The 20,293-nt window shown below is 48.1% G+C and overlaps 1 protein-coding gene across 2 annotated transcripts in view; it reads left to right on the top strand.

Moving 5' to 3' along the window:
* The window catches only part of ASAP1 (ArfGAP with SH3 domain, ankyrin repeat and PH domain 1), a 401,437-nt gene that overhangs the window by 11,921 nt on the left and 369,223 nt on the right, over nt 1–20,293 (top strand). The window contains exon 1 of one of the 2 annotated variants that reach the window (XM_077167667.1): nt 15,989–16,204. The exons of the other annotated variant lie outside the window; for it this stretch is intronic. The gene's annotated coding sequence lies outside the window, so the exon portion shown is untranslated. Of the gene's footprint in view, nt 1–15,988; nt 16,205–20,293 lie in introns of those variants that run through there. 2 annotated transcript variants of the gene reach the window in all.

The following is a 20,293-nucleotide window of genomic DNA, read 5'->3' as shown; positions in this document are numbered from 1 at the left end:
AGAAACCATCTGAACTTTTTAGCTGCTCAGACCTGGGGGTCAGTCCTGTCTCTGTGCTCACATACTGTACAAGTCACTTAACTTGTTGAATCTCTATTTCTTCAGCTGTGAAATGGGGAAGAACTGTCTTACTGAGTGATAGGTGAGTGAGAAATACATTTATATGCCTACCTAAAACACACAAACACTTGCACACACATTTAAAAACACTTGTGCACATACATACACTTGTACATATACACACACACTGCAGTCTTGGTCATCTCAGTGAGTCTTTATTGCCCAGTGCCCACCCTGTAGTGGTCCTGATGCTGGTTTCATATTGGATGAAAATACGATTCCTTCATTCTTGTTTTAATTTAGAGTTTGACATTCAGTTTCTTGTCAAACTTGAGAAACCCTTTTGAGTTGTCCTGTGAGGTCCAGAAGGACCTGCCACCCTGGTGTTGGGAGGAGTTCAAGTGGAGGAGGAAACGGAAGCTGAGACTGAGCTCTGGCTTCCTGACTCCAAGCCCTGTGACTTCCTGGGCAACCAGGAGCCACATACTAGGGCAGGTTGCCTGGTTCCAGGATGCATCATCATGTAAAAGGGTGTGGGCCCTCCAGGCAGCTGTTATGAAGAACAGCAACTTCAAATGTTTGCATAAACTGGGTTGCATGAATTCGTCAGTGAAGCATATATGCATTGCTCTTTAAAATTTGTTTTTTTCTGAAAGAACCGTAATGGACATGATGTGTATGTGTGACGTGTTCCTATCCTGGAACATTTGAAATTGATTGGGGTAAATGGAATTTAGCCATAGTACTTTCAACTTCTAGCTTAAAGAAGGAAACTGTTAAGTGTTTGCTAATGGTAATCCTGATGGTGCCGAAACTGGACTTCTGCAGATGGTTATCATACTATCAGAAACAAAGCTTCTGTTGTGTAGTCTGGTTGAGAATTTTGGATCCTCTTTTGAGGATGACTCAAAGAGTTTGAAGCCTAACTCTCACTGGCTACTTGCTGACCCTGGGCAAGCTCTGAACATCTCTGAGCCTCAGTTTTGTTGCCTGTCAAATGGAGACTTCTTTCTGATAAGCAAGAATTCTGTGAGGTAACACATGGAGAATAAATAGTGAGAATGGTGCCTGACCCTTGGTAACTAGGAGAAGAAATGTTAGCTATCCTGATGATGGTGACCATGAGGATGGTGGTGGTGGTGATGATTTTCATGAGGGTGAGGGTGAGGGTGGTGGTGGTGATCATGGGGGCGGTGTCAGTGGTGTGGCAGTGGTGGTGATGGTGGTGATGGAGGTGGTGGTGATGGTGGTGGTGGTGGTGATGAAAGTGGTGGTGCTGGGGTGATGGTGGTGATGGTGGTGGTGATGGAGGTGGTGGTGATAGTGGTGATGATGGTGGTGATGGTGCTGGGGGAATGATTTTGATGATGGTAGGGGTGGTGGTATTGATGATGATGGTGGTGATGGTGGTGATGATGGTGGTGGTGGTGATGGCGGTGGTGGTGATCGTGGGGGCAGTGGTGGTGGTGTGGCGGTGATGGTGGTAGTGGTGGTAATGGTGGTGGTGATGGAGGTGGTGGTGTTGATGAAAGTGGTGGTGCTGGGGTGATGGTGGTGTTGATGGAGGTGGTGGTGATAGTGGTGATGATGGTGGTGATGGTGCTGGGGGGATGATTTTGATGATGGTAGGGGTGGTGGTATTGATGATGATGATGGTGGTGGTGATGGTGGTGGTGATGGTGGTGGTGGTGGTGATGATGGTGGTGGTGATGGTGGTGGTGTTGTTGTTGTTGGTGGTGATGATGGTGGTAGTGATGATGGTGGTGGTGGTGGTGATGATGGTGGTGATGATGGTGGTAGTGATGATGGTGGTGGTGGTGGTGGTGGTGATGATGGTGGTGGTGATGGTGGTGATGATGGTGGTAGTGATGGTGGTGGTGGTGGTGTTGGTGGTGGTGGTGGTGATGATGGTGGTGGTGGTGCTGGTGTTGGTGGTGGTGGTGATGATGGTGGTAGTGATGATGGTGGTAGTGATGATGGTGATGATGGTGGTGATGATGGTGGTAGTGATGATGGTGGTGGTGGTGGTGGTGGTGGTGGTGATGATGGTGGTGATGATGGTGGTAGTGATGGTGGTGATGATGGTGGTGGTGGTGCTGGGGGAATGATTTTGATGATGGTAGGGGTGGTGGTATTGATGATGATGATGGTGGTGATGGTGGTGATGATGGTGGTGGTGGTGGTGGTAATGATGATTTTCGCATCTGGCTTAAACATTCTAACCAAAACCATGATCATGCGTGGCTGACTGTATATAGACTTGTAGCATTAATTCAGCTAACACTGGCATGAATATACCTTCCAATTTTGCATGCTAATCATACCTCCAAATGGCCTTTATTGGGAATTTTTTTGGTATATACTAGGAGCAGGAGATTAGAAGTAAATATTCCAGTCTTGAGGGTGAGACTGACCTGAAGGAGCAGTTCTTCAGGAGGTGAAGGGACTTTTGATCTGCTTCATGAATGTGCTGAAAAGGGGATCCACAAAGTTCTGATGGTGGCCTTTGATTCACCATGTAGACAAGGACGGATGGGCGATTTGGGGGCTGAAGACGGAGATTGTGCACCGGTCCAGGACAGTAAACACAGCCTTTGTGCATCAGGGATTAGAGAAAGATTTGATGTGGTGGGATAGGGAAGGGGTGGGAACTGGGGGATGGGAAGGGGAGGTGACTTGAGCCTGGAGAATTGAGCAGGGACAAGACTGAGAAGGAGGTTGGCTTTCATCCTGCTCTCAGGAAGACGAGATTTGTGGGTTCATGCTTTAAAAACTCCATTCTGATGGGCTCTGCTATTCCTTCATCTCTAAACCATATGTCAGCCTCTCTTGACTGGCGCATTGGTAAAATACTAAAATAGAAGTGAGGGACACCAGTTTGAAGGATGAAAAAAGTCACAGTGTGAGACTTTCCACATCCTAGAGACAGTGTGGTAGAAAGAATGTGAACTTGGGAACCAGATAGTCCTGGAATCAGATTCCTGTGGGGAGGACTGCCAGGATCCTGCTGTCTGCTCTGTAGAGAATGGGTTGAGGGGGACAGGCCAGGAGGTAGGAGATGAAGGTGGCTTGGACTAGACCAAGGCAGTGGAGGTGGCAGGGATGACTGAGGTCCAGATTTATGAAGTTCCCTTCTCTTCCCCAACTCACCTAAACCATCACCAACCCCCACCAGTTCTTCCTTGGCTATCCCAGGGAGGTTGGGAGGACTTTGGAGATACTCTACAGCAGTTCCTGTGGGATGGGAGCACCTGGATGACAGGTACACGTCTCCTTTCTTATGGTGCCATGGCGCCTGGCTTAGTGACTGACATAGATGGCCCATCAGTGTTTATTATGGAGAGGATGGGCCTTTTCTTCACCCTGTGATGAAATTTGGAACCCCCGCAACCACCCAATGTTATCCTTACCAAAACATCTGTTATTGTTCACTTCTCTTCCCTCGCCTGGCCTGGGAGGCCTCCAGACCTAGTAGGTGCTCCGGCAATGCTTTTGTGAATGAATGATGCACCTACCCCCGCCCACCGCTGCTGAGAGAGGCATTGGTCATGGCCAGTGTCAGTTATGAGGTTTAAACTGTAAAAAAAAAAAAGCCCCAGCCTGCTAGGTGCCCCTGAGCCTTTGAAGGGAAGAACAAATACAAATACAGAGAGGCGTGCTGCTTGAGTCAGCCGTGGAGGGCCCTTGGGGCGTGGAGTGCTCTCCGAGGCTTGTCCACACGACAGAGGTATGTGAGTAGCTGCTCTGGAGAGTGGGGACACTTGGCTGCCAGACCAACAGGCTGGGCAGGGCCACACTTCTCCTGGGCCAGGTAGTCCCCCCTGGCTTGGAGAGAATCCAGAAATTCTGTCGGCTGGGCCTGCCCGCCTAGACCGGAGAGGGGGCAGCCACGATCCCATGAAGAACATTCTGCGACCCTCCCATTGCCCAGCTCAGCCCACGTTTACTGAATTTGTTTTTTTTCTTAACCTCAAGGGTTAGGGCTTCACAATTAGGCCTTTCACAGTTTCTTTCAAAAGAAAATAAAAAACTTTTTAAGTTATTTTTTTTTGTAACAGCTTTATTGAGATAAAATTTTCATCCCATAAAATTCACCCGCTTAAAGTGCAGAATTGAATGGTTTTTAGTAGGTTCAGAGTTGTGCAGCCATCATTACAATCAACTTGAGAGCATTTTCACCAACCCCAGAGGAAACCCATGGTCATCAGTCTCCACTCCCCGTCAGTGCCCCCCAAATTGCCTTCCAGAAATATTTGTAAGAGAAGCTTTTTTTTTTTTAGGGTACACATTTCCTCAAACCTGTGTCAGTGCTGGGCAGCCCTTTTTTTTGGGCAACCAATAATCTGCTTTCTGCACAGTTCCTTCTGCGGGTACGTAATAGACACAAAATTCAGAAAGAAGCAGATGGAGAAGACAATGGTCATCCGCGGTTATCTGGCCACCCAGAGATCAGCATTCTTACCTGCCTCTGCCAGTAAGCTCACAGATAACATGGTTTTTGCAAACAGTAATATCTTACACATTCTCTTTAATAATTGGATTCTTTTTACTTAATTATTGGAATGCTTTCCATGGGAATAAATATAAATTTACATTATCATTTTTGATGGACCTGCACCTGCCATAGTTTATTTAACCGATTCCTTCTTGATGGACATTTAAGGCTATTTCTAATTTTTGTATTAATATACTTCTGACTAATTCCTAGAGGCAGAATTGCTGGTTCAAAGGGTAGACACATTTTGAAGTGTCACACCTGTTACTAAATTGCCTTCCAGAAAGGCTCGTCAGTTTATATTTCTCAGAGCAGTTTTTTGAGAATGCACATATCCTCAAACCCATGCCCACACTGGACAGCATGCATTTTATTAATCTTTTGCATAGTTGATAGGTAAAAGATAAATGATGTTTTGATATGCGTTTTTGCACCATATTTTTATCTATTTATTAGTCATTGCATTTCCCCCATTTTTAACTTGCCTGTGTATATTTTTTGCTCTATTATTATTTGGTGTGTATTTTTTCTTGTTGATTTCTAGCAATTCTTTATATATTCAAGTTGTTAACCACCATATCAGTACTTTATTATTGGGTATATTTTTCTTGAGGATATGCTGAATTATTTAGGAATACCTAACTGCTTATATGTTGGTGTGAACTAATATTGTAGTGAAAAAACAGTGGACTGAATCTGGACGGGGAATTTAGAGCACATTAGAGAAGCCCAAGATCAGTGAGAAAGTGGGAAAACATTGTGTGTTAGAAAAGCTCGGGCCTGAGAGCAGCGTGTGGAGCCAGGTAGTATTGGGTGATGGATTCTCAAAATTTAACTCCATACCAAAGAATTAAAAGGTCAGGGCTCACCTGGCAAGTGCTGGTTCAGAACGTGCCACTTCCCCCCACTGTAGTCACCCGGTTGTTGGCCTCTGAGTTCCCGCTCCCCTGGCCTCCTGCGCTGCCCCCTCCCTCCGGCCTGCCCTCCCCCTTTCTTCACCCTGTGGAGAAGGGGTGCCCCTCACTCCCTACTTCTTCCTCTTTCAGGTCTCTGCCTTTGCCCAGCTTGTCCCCCAGCCTTGAGCACCTGCACCCTTCCCCTGCTGCACAGCCCCTCTGTGCGGGGGCCGGGCCTGAGTGCCCCTCCCGGATGCCGTCACTCCCGGCAGCAGTCCCAGCACTGACCGCCGCCTCCAGGCTTGCTCGGCCTCCATCAGGGCTTCTGCAACACTCCCAGGCCTCATTTTGTTCACACCTCCATCTCCCTTGCTGTTGGATGGGAGCAGAGCCTGGAAGGCTGTTTTTTTATTTGTAGGATCCAGCATGGAACCCAGCACCTGTTTGTATTCAGCACACTCACTGTGTAATTTAATTCAAGGTTCATCCGTGTGTAATGTGGAGCAGAACTTTCTTCCTTTCTGTGGCTGAATAATATAATACTGTGTGGATATACTACTTCTTGTTTTTTCACTCATCTGAGGCTGGACGTTGGGTTGTTTCTGGCTTTTGGCTGCCGTGAACGGTGCTGCTGTTGAACATCGCTGGAGAAGGATTTGAGTCCCTCTTTCCAGAGGAGTTGCTAGGCCACATGGTCATTCTGTTTTACTCTTTAAGGAAACACTAAGCTGTTTCCGCAGCAGCTGCACCCTTCTATGTTCCCACCAGCTATGCCCGGGCACTCCTATTTCTCTGCATCCTTCTTTTCTGTTTTTTTTTTTTGATAATGGTTTTGCTTTGCATTTCCCTAGTGATTGATGAGATTGGGAATCTTTTCATGTGGTGGCTGGTCCCAGGAGGTCTCCTAGGAAGGTATGGGTGGGTGTGGGGAAGCCCCAGGGACAGGGGCGAGCCTGTACAGACATTCTAGTGTCCTGTTAGGCCTGAGGAGCTGGGGAAATGATGTAGAGGGGCGGTGGAGGGTCCCCCATCAGAGCTGAGACTTGAGGAGGCAGAACCACTTCACCATGACCCCCAGAGAGGGAGCTGGGAGTGAGTGAATCTCAGCCTCTCTCCCTGTCTCTCTCCTGCTGGGCAGGTGCATCCAGTGGGCTGGGGGCCTCTGGAGGTCACTTTGGGGCACTGGGCAGGGTGGAGAGGGAGGTGCACCCCGAGGAGAACCAACATGATGGGATTCAGGATTGACTCCTATTTCAAGAGCCCTGGCTCCACTGTCCTGTGTCATTTGGGACTGCCCTGCTCTGGGTGTTGACTCCTCCCTGAGACTGGTGGTGAGATGGGCTGTAGCAGTTTTTAGTTTCACGTCTTTATTATAACATCCAGGGGAAGAGAGAAGATGCCACTTCAAGAAACCTGCTAGAAGCTGGAGCAGAAGTGTTCCCTGAAACCTCCAGCTTCTTGTCTGTCCCCTAGAACCAAGTCGGGTCATAGGCCCCTTCTAACCTGGTTACTGCAGAGGGAATGGGATGTTTTGACTAGTCAGGCCCACAGCTGGGAATGGAAGCATGTGCTTCGTGGGAAAAGGGGAAACCCAAAGGAAATGAGGCACGAGGAAGGATGCCGGGTAGAAAACCCACGGGGCCGTTTCCCTAGGGGTGCCACAGGCAGGTCTGTTTGCCTAAAGCCCACGCTTTTCCCGCTCACCCCAAACCCTGCCACGGGGTGAGAAGAGGAGCTCGGGACCAATCCTGGAAGCGCCCATGCCTGCCATGCCAGGCCCGGCGCTGTCTCTGCAGCTGGAGCAGCTTCCTCAGGCTGTCTCCCACCTGCCCCAGCCCTGTCGCCCCTCTGTGCTGAGCCGAAGCGCCTTCCCTGTGGCCATATGCGGGAGTGAGGCTCGTGTCCACTCAGCTGGAGCTCAGCCTGCTACCGGAGCTCAGAAAACGGGGTCTTTTTTGTTTTCTTAACAAAGAAAAGAAAGTAAAAGCAATGATTTTCAAGGAACGCTTCAACAAGTAGATACAGATTTCAGAGTTTGTTATGGTACCATTCTACTATTTCACATTTTTCCTTCTAGCTGATCCCAAACACCGGAGGCTGGAAATACATATTTTTCTTTTTTGTGAAAAATAGCATGTATACAAAAACAATTCAGAGCACATCGCAACAATTAGTTGTAGAACAGATTTCAGAGTTTGGTATGGGTTACTGTTCTGGTTTGCTAGCTGCTGGAATGCAATATACCAGAAACGGAATGGCTTTTAACAAGGGGAATTTAATGAGTTGCTAGTTTACAAATCTAAGGCAGAGAAAATGTCCCAATTAAAACAAGTCTATAGAAATGTCCAATCAAAGGCATCCGGGGAAAGATACCTTGGTTCAAGAAGGCCGATGAAGTTCAGGGTTTCTCTCTCATCTGGAAAGGCACATGGCGAACGCAGTCAGGGCTTCTCTCTCAGCTGGAAGGGCACATGGCAGACACAGCGTCATCTGCTAGCTTATTCTCCTGGCTTCTGGTTTCATGAAGCTCCCCGGGAGGCATTTCCCTTCTTCATCTCCAAAGGTCGCTGGCTGGTAGACTCTCTGCTTCGTGGTGCTGCAGCATTCTCTGCTCTCTCCGAGTCTCTCCTTCTCCAAAATATTTCTTCTTTTATAGGACTTCAGAAACTAATCAAGACCCACTCAAATGGGTGGAGACATGTCATCCCCTAATCCAGTTTAACAACCATTCTTGACTAAATCACATCAACCAGAGAGATGATCCAATCACAGTTTCAAACATACGGTGTTGAATAGAGATTATTCTACCTTATGAAATGGGACTTACATTAAAACATGGCTTTTCTTAGGGGGCACACTTCCTTTCAAACCAGCACAGTTACAGTTCCACAATTTTAGGTTTTTATTTCTAGCTACTCTCAGATACCAGAGACTAAAAGAAATATCATTATAATGATTCAGCAGTCATACTCATTTGTTAAACCTGACCTTCTCTATATAACTCCACCATCAACTTCGATTTTTCTCATCCTCTTTAGGGGTATTTGGCTATGGCCATTCTAACTTTTTCACATTGGAAGGGGCTGTCGATAATATGGGATAGGGAGATGAAACTAGTCGATGTTCTGGACGGTCTGGCCCCTCTTCATTTCAGGACTTATCTTGTCCAGAGACCCATCTGGAGGTTGTAGGTTTCTGGAATGTTACCTTAGTGCATGGAACAGAAAAGGGGTCTTTTATAGATTTTGCCTCCAAAGAAAGGTGTCTGGGGTGATTCCATTTACGTGAAATGTCCAGAATGAGTAAATTTATAAACAGAAAATAGGTGAGTGGGTGGGGTGGGGGGATGGAGAATCATTGCTAATGGATACCCAGTTTCTTTTGGGGGGTGATGAAAGTGTTCAGAATTCGACAGTGGTGATGGTTGCACGCCTTTGCGAATATGCTAAAACACATTGAATTGTGCCCTTTCAATGGGGAATTACATGGTGCATAAACCGTATCTCAATAAAGCTGTTACAGAAGCAAAAGACCCATGAAAGCTCTGCCTGCTCCTGATTTCTTTAAAGTTGACGTTGGCTGCCACTTGTTTTCTAATAAAGACTACCTGTACTGAACACTCTTTCTTTTTTTTTAAGCTCTGCCTTATTTTCCTTTGTGCAACTGCCCTTCCCCTCCCTTAGTTTTTGTGGATCCCACGGAGCTCACCCACCCCCTGGGCAGGTGTGGGCACCTGGGCAGTGCCTACTGGGTCGGCCTTTTCCATGCCCCTGGCCAGAGATCGGTTCAAGGATGTAGACACAGAGGCAGGCCCGAGACGTTTATTAGAACGGCTGGGAAAGAGGGGCTTTCCTTCTGGAGGAACTGCTCACCTGGGCTCAGACGTAGGCCCCACAGCCAGTGACCCTCATGGGGCAAGCCGCCCCTCCCCCTGAATGCAGAGCCGGCAGAGAAAAACCTGTCTCTGGCAACATTCCTGGAGCCTGTGAAACTAGCCATTCCTGAAGTTACAGCCACTTCCCTGGACTTTGCACTTTTGTCAGCCCGTAAATGCCCCCTCTCCCCTTTAAAGCCAGTATTTGTTGGTTTTTCTGACCCATAAAAGAAGTCGGGGTGTGCATCTGGGCCTGCCTGCTCAGGGGCCACCCTGCCACTATCATGCCTGCAGCATGAGAGGGGACTGCTTTCCACCCACATCCCGTGTCAGAAGGAGCCAGGAAACTGCTTCCAGAGGAAGCTGGCTGATGCTGGAATGTCCCCACCCGGCACACGAAGTTCTCCTAAGGCCGCTGCCCTGCCCAGGGTTCCTTTCTCCTGCCCTTGGGGAGTCTGCCGCTCTCTCCACCGCCCTTGTGTGCAGCATTCATGTGCACGCATGTGTGCACCGCTGCACGGACATGGTACTGGGAGGGGGCTGCCGCCTTGGCTTCAGGCACGGGGCCCCCCTCGTTTCCACTGGGTATCATGCACTGCTGGGTCGAGACTGCGCGTGTACCAGATGGGGCAGGACCCACGTGGGGGCCGGAATGGGAAAGCTCCTGCTCTCTCGGCCGCATCTTCCCGGCTCCCCGAAAGCCCACAGCAGCCCTGGGAGCGGCTGTTAGGAACCCCCTGACCTGTGCGGCCCCTGGGCTTGGAGGAGCCTGCCACCTTTCTGCTACATGTTCTGCCTCCAGATTCTGTGTGCTGAGGCCACACGCCTGCCCCCCTGGTACCCTGGTACCCCCGCCCCAGGGCCGCTGCTCCGCGTTCCTTGTCATTCAGGGAAAACAGGGAAAGTTGGGAAGGTTGATTTCGAAGAGAAGTCTGGTTCATGCCAGGCCCCCGAAGGGGACGCTCAGGGCAGCTGACATTTCAGACGGCTGTGAAGTAAGAGGCGGGCACGGCGTCCCTGGCACTGCTTTGTGTTGACTGGCTGGCAGCTGGGAAGTGCGCTCTGTTGGGAAGTGATCATGAGCCCGGAAAGTCTTGGCGTGAGGGTATTTAGGCTTGCATTTGTTCATTCATTCATTCATTCAATAGACATTTACCGAGCTGGGTACTGTGCTCTTTACAGGGTCTTCTGGTTTCCCAGAAATCTCTGGAGAGGGAAAAGGTATGGAGTATGGGGTCACCTTGCTTACAGATTCTGTAGTGCCCACCTGCGTGAATTTCCAAGGCCTCCCTATTTAATGGGTACCCTCAAATTGGAGGCTCTTCCTCGGGTGGAGACCCCGGGTGGTGTAGGGAGCTGCCTGGAACCCGCGGTGAGTCAGTAGCCGCCAGCTTAGCCTCCGGCCAGGGGCTGCTCGGCGCATGCGGTGTCCCCTAGGACACAAGTAGCTGTTGCTCAGTAATGGTGTCCCTGGCCATGCGGCTGCCTTGGGGTAGGGCTGATAGGTAGTTTCGTCCAGGACTTCCTGTCCGACCAGAGATACTGGAGTGGATGGTTGGGTTTTAGGTCAGGTGAGGAGTTCCCTGAGGTTTAAAATGAATCCCCACTTGCCCATTCTGACTTGTTACACGGAAATCTTTGAGATGTTTCCCTTGTTTATTTTTATCTAATTCTGAACACATTCAGGCAATAAGTATTTATTGAGCACCTACCAGGCGCCAGACCTTGTATGAGGGTTATAAAAGTGAACAAAACAGTGTTACTATCCTCATAAATATAACATTATGTGTATTAGGAAAGAAGAAAGCTCTACATTATTACATAGATGGGTGCTTTGGTTTACTCCAGGAAAGTCAAGTTTGTAACACTTGGAGGTTAGAGGGCCAAAGAGAAAGCAGTTATCTGTATTTCTTGATAGAAATCACAGTGCCTCATTCACAAAAGGTACCTACCTGATGCTCTTTTGTCATTTTACAGATGAGAAAACAGGTTCAGGGATGCGGGGTAGCTTGCCCGAAGCTAGTATGCTGAAAAGCTGGGACTTGGAAACCCACCCCCTCTGATTGCAATGCCCTGGCTTTTTCCTTCTGCCTCACTGCATCATTCAGCTCCAGAAACTTTGCAGATGCAGATCTGCCTGGTCCTGTGGACGGGTGGCAAGGAGGTTTCAAGGACAGACAGTCAGACGTGTCTAACTCAGCAGTCGGGTGGGCGTGCCTTAGATCCTGAGTCCATTTCTTGTATCTGTAGTAGACTGGACAGGTCGCAGCACTCCTCTCAGAATTCATTCATTTGTAAAATGCTATACTCATTGTATGAGTTTCCTACGGCTGCTGTACCAAATCACTGCAAACTTAGTCTCTAAAACAAAACAGATTTATTAGCTTGCAGTTCTGGAGGTTAGAAGCTCCCTGGGCTGACCTCAGGGTGTCAGCAGGGCTCTGTGCCTTTGGGGTGTTAAGGGAGGATTCACTTCCTTGCTGTTCCAGCTTCTAGAGGCCGCGTGCACTCCTTGGCTCACGGCCTCTTCTGCCCTCCTCCCAGCCAGAGGTGGCTGGCCTACTCTCTTGCCCACTGCCCTCTCCCTTCTGACTCCCCTGTCTCCCTCTCCCACCTTTGAAGGACCCTTGTGATTACATTGGGCCCACCTGGACAGCCCAGGACACCTTGTTACTTTAAGATCCTTAACCTAACTACATATGTAAAGCCCCTTTTGCCATATAAGATAACATATTTGCAGGTTCTGGGGACTCGAATGTGGACACCTTTTGAGCGGCCATTAGCCTGCCTACCACAGTGGTAGAACCCACCTTCTAGGGTCACTGTGGAGATGAAATGGGGTAATATACACCAAGCACTCAGAACTGAGGGTTCAGCACTGCAGGACAATGTACGGCTGCGTTAAGTATTGGGTCATTACTCTGATGCGAAAGAAAACTGCCTAAAAAGAAAGTCGTTTCATTTCTTTTTAATGCTTATTAATGCCCATTTCCATTTCTTGAAGAAATTTAACTTAGTCTAGTTTGACATGGTGTGTGTTTGTGTGTGCACGGATGGGTATGTATGTGTGTGCAACTATAAGGCAAGTAAATGCCCATGCTTTTATTATTTTCTTGGGTCTCAGACCTGAACTGCCTCTGCCTTTAGTAAAAAGACAGAGCTAGTGTGTCAGGCCCCTCTCTACAACCACACTTGCTCTTCCTTTTCTCTGCTAAGTGTCTTTTCCCTCCTTCAAAGCCGTCTTCTTCCAGGAAGCCTGCCTTGATTGAGCCTGCCCCTCTCTAACCATTCAGAAATATTGGTGTGTGCCTGCTGTGCATCAGCCCCTGGGCCCGGGCTTTCGAGGTCAGGACCCGGAACTCAGAGGGAAGGGAGCCACAGCCTTTGCCTGGGTGGTACTTCCGGTTCTGAGCGTCGCCCCAGGAGCAGAGTTAGCGTTGGTAGGTGGAGGGTTTGCAGTGTGTTCCTGCAATTGTATCGGGCTGGCGTTTTGCTCGTATTTCCTGTCCTTGGGTGAAATTATTGAGATTTTAATTTACCTGAAGGAAAGTATTGTCTGGTCATCACAGTATATTTGTTGTGTGAATACGCTATGCCTATTGGTCAGCAAACATTTCATTCATTTTTTCTTCAATTCTGTCTCCTGTTCTAAGTCCTGTGGATTCACTGTAAGCAAGGCAGATGAGGCCCCCTGCGTCATGACCGCCCCCCACAGTGAGTGCCGTCGGTGGGCTGGGAGTCACAGCACCCCAAGGGCTAGCTGTTGCCTGTCCCAGCTGTACAGGAACAGAAGCTGAGGAGTGAACTGGGTTGGCTGGATCCCCTAGTTAGCGTGTGGCAAGCCCAGGGAGTGAGCCATATCTAGGAGTTGGGGGCTGAGAACCTGGAGCGGGAGGCCAGCCTGGCTGGGGGCAGGAACTCAGACACAGCGTGGCCAGGGCCTGGGCTCTAAGTGGCTGGCGCAGGACCCCTCCCCTGGAGCGTGGGCCCGCACACGGGATGTCGGGACGAAGGACTCAGCACTGTGCTTGGGTGTGACCAGGGGTCAGCAGACATTTGAACTTAGGACTGTGGCTTTGAACTAACTGCTCTGTCCACTTAGAACGTCCTCTTCCTGTCTGATGTGTGCCTGTTCATCCCTCAAAACTCGATGCAGGTGCCACCTCCCCCCGGCAAGCCAGTCTTTGCTCTTTCCTCTGTATTATTTCTATACTTTGCATCTACTTCTTTAACATATACAATACAAATTTTTCCATTTTAATTTCTTGTATGTGTACAGTTCACTGATATTAGTTACATGCATAACATTGTGCTACTCTCACCACCTGTTGTTACCAAAACTTTTTCATGGTTCATCCATGCTGCAGCATGTGTCAGTCCTTCATTCTTTTTATTGAACAAATGATATTCCATTGTATGGCTGTCCCACATTTTGTTTATCTGTTCATCTGTCGATGGACATTTGGGTTGTTTCCACCTTTTGGCTAGTGTGAATAATGCCACTATGAGCGTTTGGTTTGCTGACTCCTGTTCTTGCAAGTACCAGCAACTCCTGAGTCACATGTCTGCCTTCTCCTTGAGGGAAGTACCTGCTTGGATTAGGCCCTAATGGGCCCCTGCTCAACTGTTGTAGGAATGAATGAATGAATGAATCTGGAAGAATGATGGAATAAATATTTATATTTTTGCAGTTTAGAGGGCACTCGTAGGATGTTGTTATCTGTGGACTGACATAAAGGAATTCAATTCCTTTCTCATTAGAAGTACAAGTATGCTGAGATTCTGAGCCTGGGGTTTCTTCGCCACAAGTTAACTGATGAGGAGCTGTGTGGGGTGAAACCTCATGCAAGGAGGTGTGTTTTTGACAGATTCTTTGCCAGGTCTGAAGGAGATGATTTAGGCTCTTCATTTCTCTAGGTTATTCTAAGGATGGCTCTGGGCTTTAAGTAGATGAGATTTGAATGTTTCTTAGATATACTTTAATTCCTTTGATTCTAAACTGCCTTTGATTTAAGATGCATTACTGATCTAATAGCAGCTTTGGGGGAGAAAACAGCAGCTCTACTACATCAAATTTCACTGATAGTAAGATACAGTTATTTCAGAAAGGTTAAGATGTGAAAAATATAACAATGATAGAGGCGCCATAGAATGGAAGAAATAGGGTTCACAGAGAGCATTGTCGGGGTGGTTTTTGATGCTGATTGGATGTACTCCAGAGAACTAGAGGCGTGCTTGTGTGGCCAGGCCCGTCTCGTTAGCTTGTTAAAGGGCTTTATGTTCTAGTCTTAGGGGAGAAATACTCACAGCAGCATTGTCTCTCGAGCTTGCCTGTGCTCAAAAGGCTGGTTGGGTTTCATGGGAGGCACTGGTGGTATTTAAAGGAAACAAGAGTCTTTGTAATCAGAAAGATCTAGGTTCGAGTTATTAGCTGTGAATAGTCCAGCAAAGTGTACATCCTGTGTGGGTCAACTTCCTTTTCTATAAAATGAAGTGATGATAATGCCTGTCCTTGTAGGTTGTTGTGATGGCTAAAATTGTTCTTGCAAATAGTAAGCATGCAATAAAGGTTAGCTAGATATATACATGTATATATATACTACTTTAATTGTTATTTAATCGATCAGAAACATTGTCTCCTGTGAAATGGGGATAACAGTAATAGCTGTGTTTCTCGTTAGTCTGGGCTGGGAGAAAATTCAGTGGGACTCAAGGTGGTAAATTGGCAGGTGCCACACAGGGCCTGCCTGGCACCCAGTGGGCACCCAGTGACGGTGGATTCCTGCAGGGGGGACCAACACCTTTCCATGCAGACCATTTCCAATCTGGTTCCCTTTTCCTTTGGACAGTGTGGAGACTGGGACACTGAGGTGCTGCTCGTGGGAAGTGGCTTCAGTCTTTGGTTGTGCTGTCCCTGCCTGACCCGGGGCATGTGAGATGTGTCTGCGGTGCTGGCACTGCTAGGAAGCTGCCAGGTCAGGCCCCAGGGCTGCCAACGTCCTGTCTGGTTTTGTTCCTTATGTACTTGCTCTGTGCCAGCACTGCACTTGCACGACCTTCTTTTTTCCCTCCCAACAACACTCCATCAAAAGTAGCATCATCCCCATCTTAGAGAAGGGGTCCCCCAAAATCCGAAGCTGGGAAAATATTTGAGCTCAAGCAGGGCGGAGGGGTGGGGAAGTGAGATGGCAACGAAGAGGCAGCCAGCAGCGGGTGTGCTCTCGACAGGCCACTGAGGCCGGGTCTTCTGGGGAACGGGAGACAGCGTTGTCCCCCCTAAGGGGTACTGAAGCTGGGGTGTTTGTCCCGTAATTTCCATCCCTTCGTGGAAGGAATTTCCATCCCTTCCTTTCCTGCCCTTCGTGGCTGAGACGAGACGCTTCAGCAGAGTCGCAGGTGCATCCTTCAGGTGGATGCACTTGGCCCACGTGCACAGGTCAAGGCCCTGTGCACGCACACTGTCATCGTCCAGGGTGATCCCCAATTTCCAGAAGACACAGGCTCACAGGAGCCACGTTCCTTGCCCAAGATCACCTGGCAGGTGGGAGAGCCCGTGCTGGAGCGTGTGTCTGCTCCGAGGCTGTCCTCTTCCCGCTGCTCGGGAACCCCCACCCGGGACTGCCTGCCGCCCCTTCTCCTGCGCGCGCCCGCGGAGCAGCCGCGCTAACGGCTCCGCACGCAGATAGGACGTGAGAAAGGACCACCATCGCCCTGCTGAAATGGGGGGGGCGCACAGCAAACCCTGGGCCCCCGCGGATGTCATGGGCCACGCTCCCGGTTCTTCCCAGGGGAACTTGAAGGAATTGTGTAGCATCGTGGAGGCGCGGATCGAGCCGAGCCTGTTGTGCTGGTGCCCGGAGTGGGTCGCGCCACGGGCGGGTGAGCCTCCTTTACCGCCCAGCACCTGCTCCGTGGTTACTTGGTTGCCCTCTCCTCGGGTTACTGAGGCTGTTCCTCTGGTATTTGCTTTTCTCAAGACTCACAAAGTTCTCAGGATGAAATTTTAAAATGCCAAGTATTTACTAAACACCCCTTGTATACAGGTTCCTCTGGCACACTGTACTTTGCCTGTTTTCATCACCTATTATGTTGTCTGATTAACCACGTTTGCTGTGTCATTCTGTCTGTCCATTCATCCTTCCGTCCATCTGTCCATCTATCCATCTGCTCATCTGTCTGTATAGCTATGCATTTTCTGGACATGGGAGCGTAGATTGTCTACATCATGCTTCTTGAACACTTAACACTCCCGTGTGTATTTCCTAAGAGAACCAGCTTTGGTTACTATTGTAACCAGCCATTGAGCCAGGGGACAGGCTCCAGGCTAAGGACCAGCAGCCCTGCCATGTTAGGCAGAGCATTTCAGTTGGCTTCCTCCTGGGTCAGCTTCAGCAGGTGTTTGCTTCCTTCTCCTCCATACCATGTATTGGGTAATTCCAGGCAGGAGTGGCCCACCCCATACACTTGCTGGTGGGCTGGGGGAAGAGGGGTTAGGAAAAATAGCAACAGTTCAAAGCCACCTGCCAAAGGTCATAGGTGAGTAACTTTGGGCAGCTCAGGGCAGGTAGGGAGGTAGGGTTTGTTGCCTGCCAGTGGACATGGAAACTGAGAAACTTAATAATTGGTACAAAAACTCCATGACCCACTCAGACAGGCTCTGCATTCCCCATTCAAGAATTGCTGTAAGAAAGGAGATTTGACTTACCTGCCTGGAACCGTCTGAAAATAATGTGGAATGGGGTATATTCAATCATATTCCACACTGCCTTGCTTAGTTTAGCAGGGAAGGGCCTGAGCTTCAAAGCCAGGCAGTTCCACGTTTGAATCCTGGGTCTACCACCTACCAGCTGTGTGACTTGGGATATACAACATAATTTCCACGAGCCTCAGTTTCCTTGTTTGTGAGATTCAGATAACCAACTCCTTGCAGCATTATTGCAAGGATGTCAAAGTTAATGAATATGCTTAGCATGGTGTCTGATACACAGAAACTGTTCAGTCAGGGGTTGCTATGATTATTATTATTTTATCAGGATTCCAAAACTGATAAATTGTTGAGTTGAAAAAGTTGGGAAAAGCTTCCTGAAGGAGAGGGGACTTCAACTGGGACTAGACAAGTTGAGCTTCTAATAAACTCAGAGGACAGTTGGCATAAAAATATATTCTCCAGGTATTAGTTTCCTAGGGCTTCTACAATAAATTGCCACAAACTGGGTGGCTTACAAACACAGAAATTGATTCTCTCACAATTCTGGAGACCAAAAAGGAGTCTGGAATCCATGCATTGGCAAGGCCGGACCCGCTCTGTAAGCACTAGGGGAGATTCCTTCCTTGCCTCTCCCAGCTGCTGGTGGCTGCAGGTGTTCTTAGCTTGTGGTCTCCTCACTCCAGCCTCTGCCCGGCCTTCATGCGGCCTTCTCCTCTGCTTTCCCTGTCCCTCCTCTGCGTCTTACTGAGACCCTTGTCACTGAATTTAGGACCTACCCAGATAACCCAAGATGAGCTCATCTTGAGATCCTTAACTAAATTGTATCTTCAAAGACCCTTTCTTCCCGAATAGGGTCACATTCGTATGTTCTGGGGATTAAGATGTGGGCATATTTTTATAGGGAACGGTGTGCAACCCACTACAGCCAACTTTCTTTAGTCCCTAATTTTCAAAGTACAGTTTCCACAGAACAAAAAAGAATTGCATCCCTAGACAGGAAACATGTCTGCTGTGATGATGGGGTGGGTGGGGGGGTGTTGAGGACTGGCTAAGCTGTAGCCAGCTGCAGATGACTCAAGGGTTCATAACATCCTCTATAAAAGGATATGAGTCCCGACATCCGTGAAGTCACTTTGTTGAGTAAAATGCAACACCTCTTTGGGAGTTGGCATGAAGAAAGGTTTATGTACCAAATTATTTATGTCCCTTATTCTTGCATAGCATTCAGGAATTGCTCTCCTGATTGACATACTGTAAGTCAAGAAATGAGAATTGAATTATAATAGAAAAGCAGAAATGTGGGTAGATAACAAATGCAGTGCTTGATGGTAATGAATTCTAGTTCATTCAGCACATAGTTGCTTTAAATCTTCCATCACTGGTGGGAAATGAGAGAAATGAGAGGTTATGGACAAAAGCATGCGGGGTGGATCCCAGCTGTTCACTCCCTCCTTTGACTAATCACCTATTTAGCAGACACTGTTGGCTCTCTGTCCATAATTCTGAGCCCACTGGGAAAGCACTGTAGACAGTGCCTGTTCGTGAGGAGGTCCTCCTGCCTCTCTGCAGGAGACCCCAGCTTATTTCCCCTGGGGGACAGTTCTGAGGTGTGTTCTCCACAGTCTCTTAGAGTGTCCCGATAGGATTGAGCCTCAGGTGTCCAAGCAGTTACCTGCATAACCTGGGACAAGTTCCTTACCTGAGTTTTAGCTTCTCATAGGGTGGCTGTCTTCACACCATTCTAAAGGGGACGTCCTTAAATGAGCCAGTGGTATCACTCCCACCACTGCCAGTTACCATGTATCAGTCACTTATTGGGAACCAAGTGTCTGCTGAGTGCTTTAACTACTTTATCTTATCAGTTCACTCAGTAATAGGATGAGATAGCTACTTTAATTAGCTTCATTTTAAAGATGAGAAGACTGAGGCATGAAAGGGTGTATCACTCACCAGAGAGTCGGAACCTGGATCCCCAACCAATTTCATTTTGTTCTAGGGCTCAACTTTTAATAGCAAACTGTACTGTCAGAGTACAGGATTGAGCAAGGAAGCAGCTACTACTGATACTGTTGTTGTTCTTATCTGGAGCCCAGCATATAATAGGTGTCCCTTATTTATTGAACGAGAAAAATGGTGAATGAATATTATTATTTGAGATCAGGAACTTTCTCTTGTTCTTGGCTCTCTTCAGTGTTAAAAATCGCCCCTGGCACATGGTAAATGCAAGACAAGTATTTGTTGAATGAATGAATGAATGGAAAGTGGAATTTTGGGTACTGATGGTTCTCAGGTTCTAAGAAAATCATGTTAATTGAAATGCATTATTCATTTTACTCTTAACAAAAACAGTTCCAGAAAGGAAATAGCCTCCAAACCCTAATGGTATTTATCTCCAGGTGTTGGAATAGTGAATTAATTATTTTAGCTGTATGGCTTAATACTTTTCTTGGGAGAACTGGATTACTTTTGTAATTGAAAAGAAATAGTCTCTGTCTGAAAAAAACCTCAGTCTCAAAACATAAATGGTCTCAAAGCAGTGTGGGTGAGACACTGACATATGGAGATGGTAACCTACTTTGAGCGGGTTCAGAATCGGGGGAGCAGGATGCTACTGCCTGTGGTGTCACAGCTCACACAGCACTTTCTCAAGCCACCTCTCTGGAGGTTCACAACAGTCTGGTGACATAGGTCAGGCTAGAATGAGTGGCCTCATTTCACAAGCAAGGGGCCTCATTGCTGCAGAGCCTCAGCTGGGGCTGGAACGCCCATCTTTGACTTCAAGCCCAGTGGTCTTTCCACTTACTCCAGCAGCCTTTCATGCAGGCGCATTAAAGGGAGTGGGGCACGGGTGGAGGTGGCTTGGTGTGCCACGGACTCGTGTAACAGCTGTCTCCGAGCATGTGCAGGGAAGCCTAGCATGGACTTTTTGAATCCGATAGCCTGGGTTCAAATCTCAGTTCTACCACACTGTCTTAGCACATTATTTCAGATTGCACGTTATTTCACATTGGAGGTCTGTTATCTCATCTGTAGAACTTCCCCAATATCTCCCTAACATGTTCGTGGTAATGGTCAAATTAACATCAATTGGGTGGCTCTATTGATCATGCTGTCTGTGCGTATTGCTTTCATTTTTTTCAAACCCATGTTGATACTCATTGGGATCCGTAAATTAAAGTTCCCATGTGCATCAGTCAGTTTTTGTTTGAGTAGCAAAAACCTTGGAATCTCAGGTGCTTGGCAGGAGATATTTTCATTCA

This window comes from Tamandua tetradactyla, chromosome 6 (genome assembly GCF_023851605.1).
Source record: "Tamandua tetradactyla isolate mTamTet1 chromosome 6, mTamTet1.pri, whole genome shotgun sequence".
Classification (NCBI taxonomy): Eukaryota; Metazoa; Chordata; class Mammalia; order Pilosa; family Myrmecophagidae; genus Tamandua; species Tamandua tetradactyla.
The sequence above is the reverse complement of the archived record's forward strand: the minus strand, read 5'-3'. Positions and strand labels throughout refer to the sequence as shown.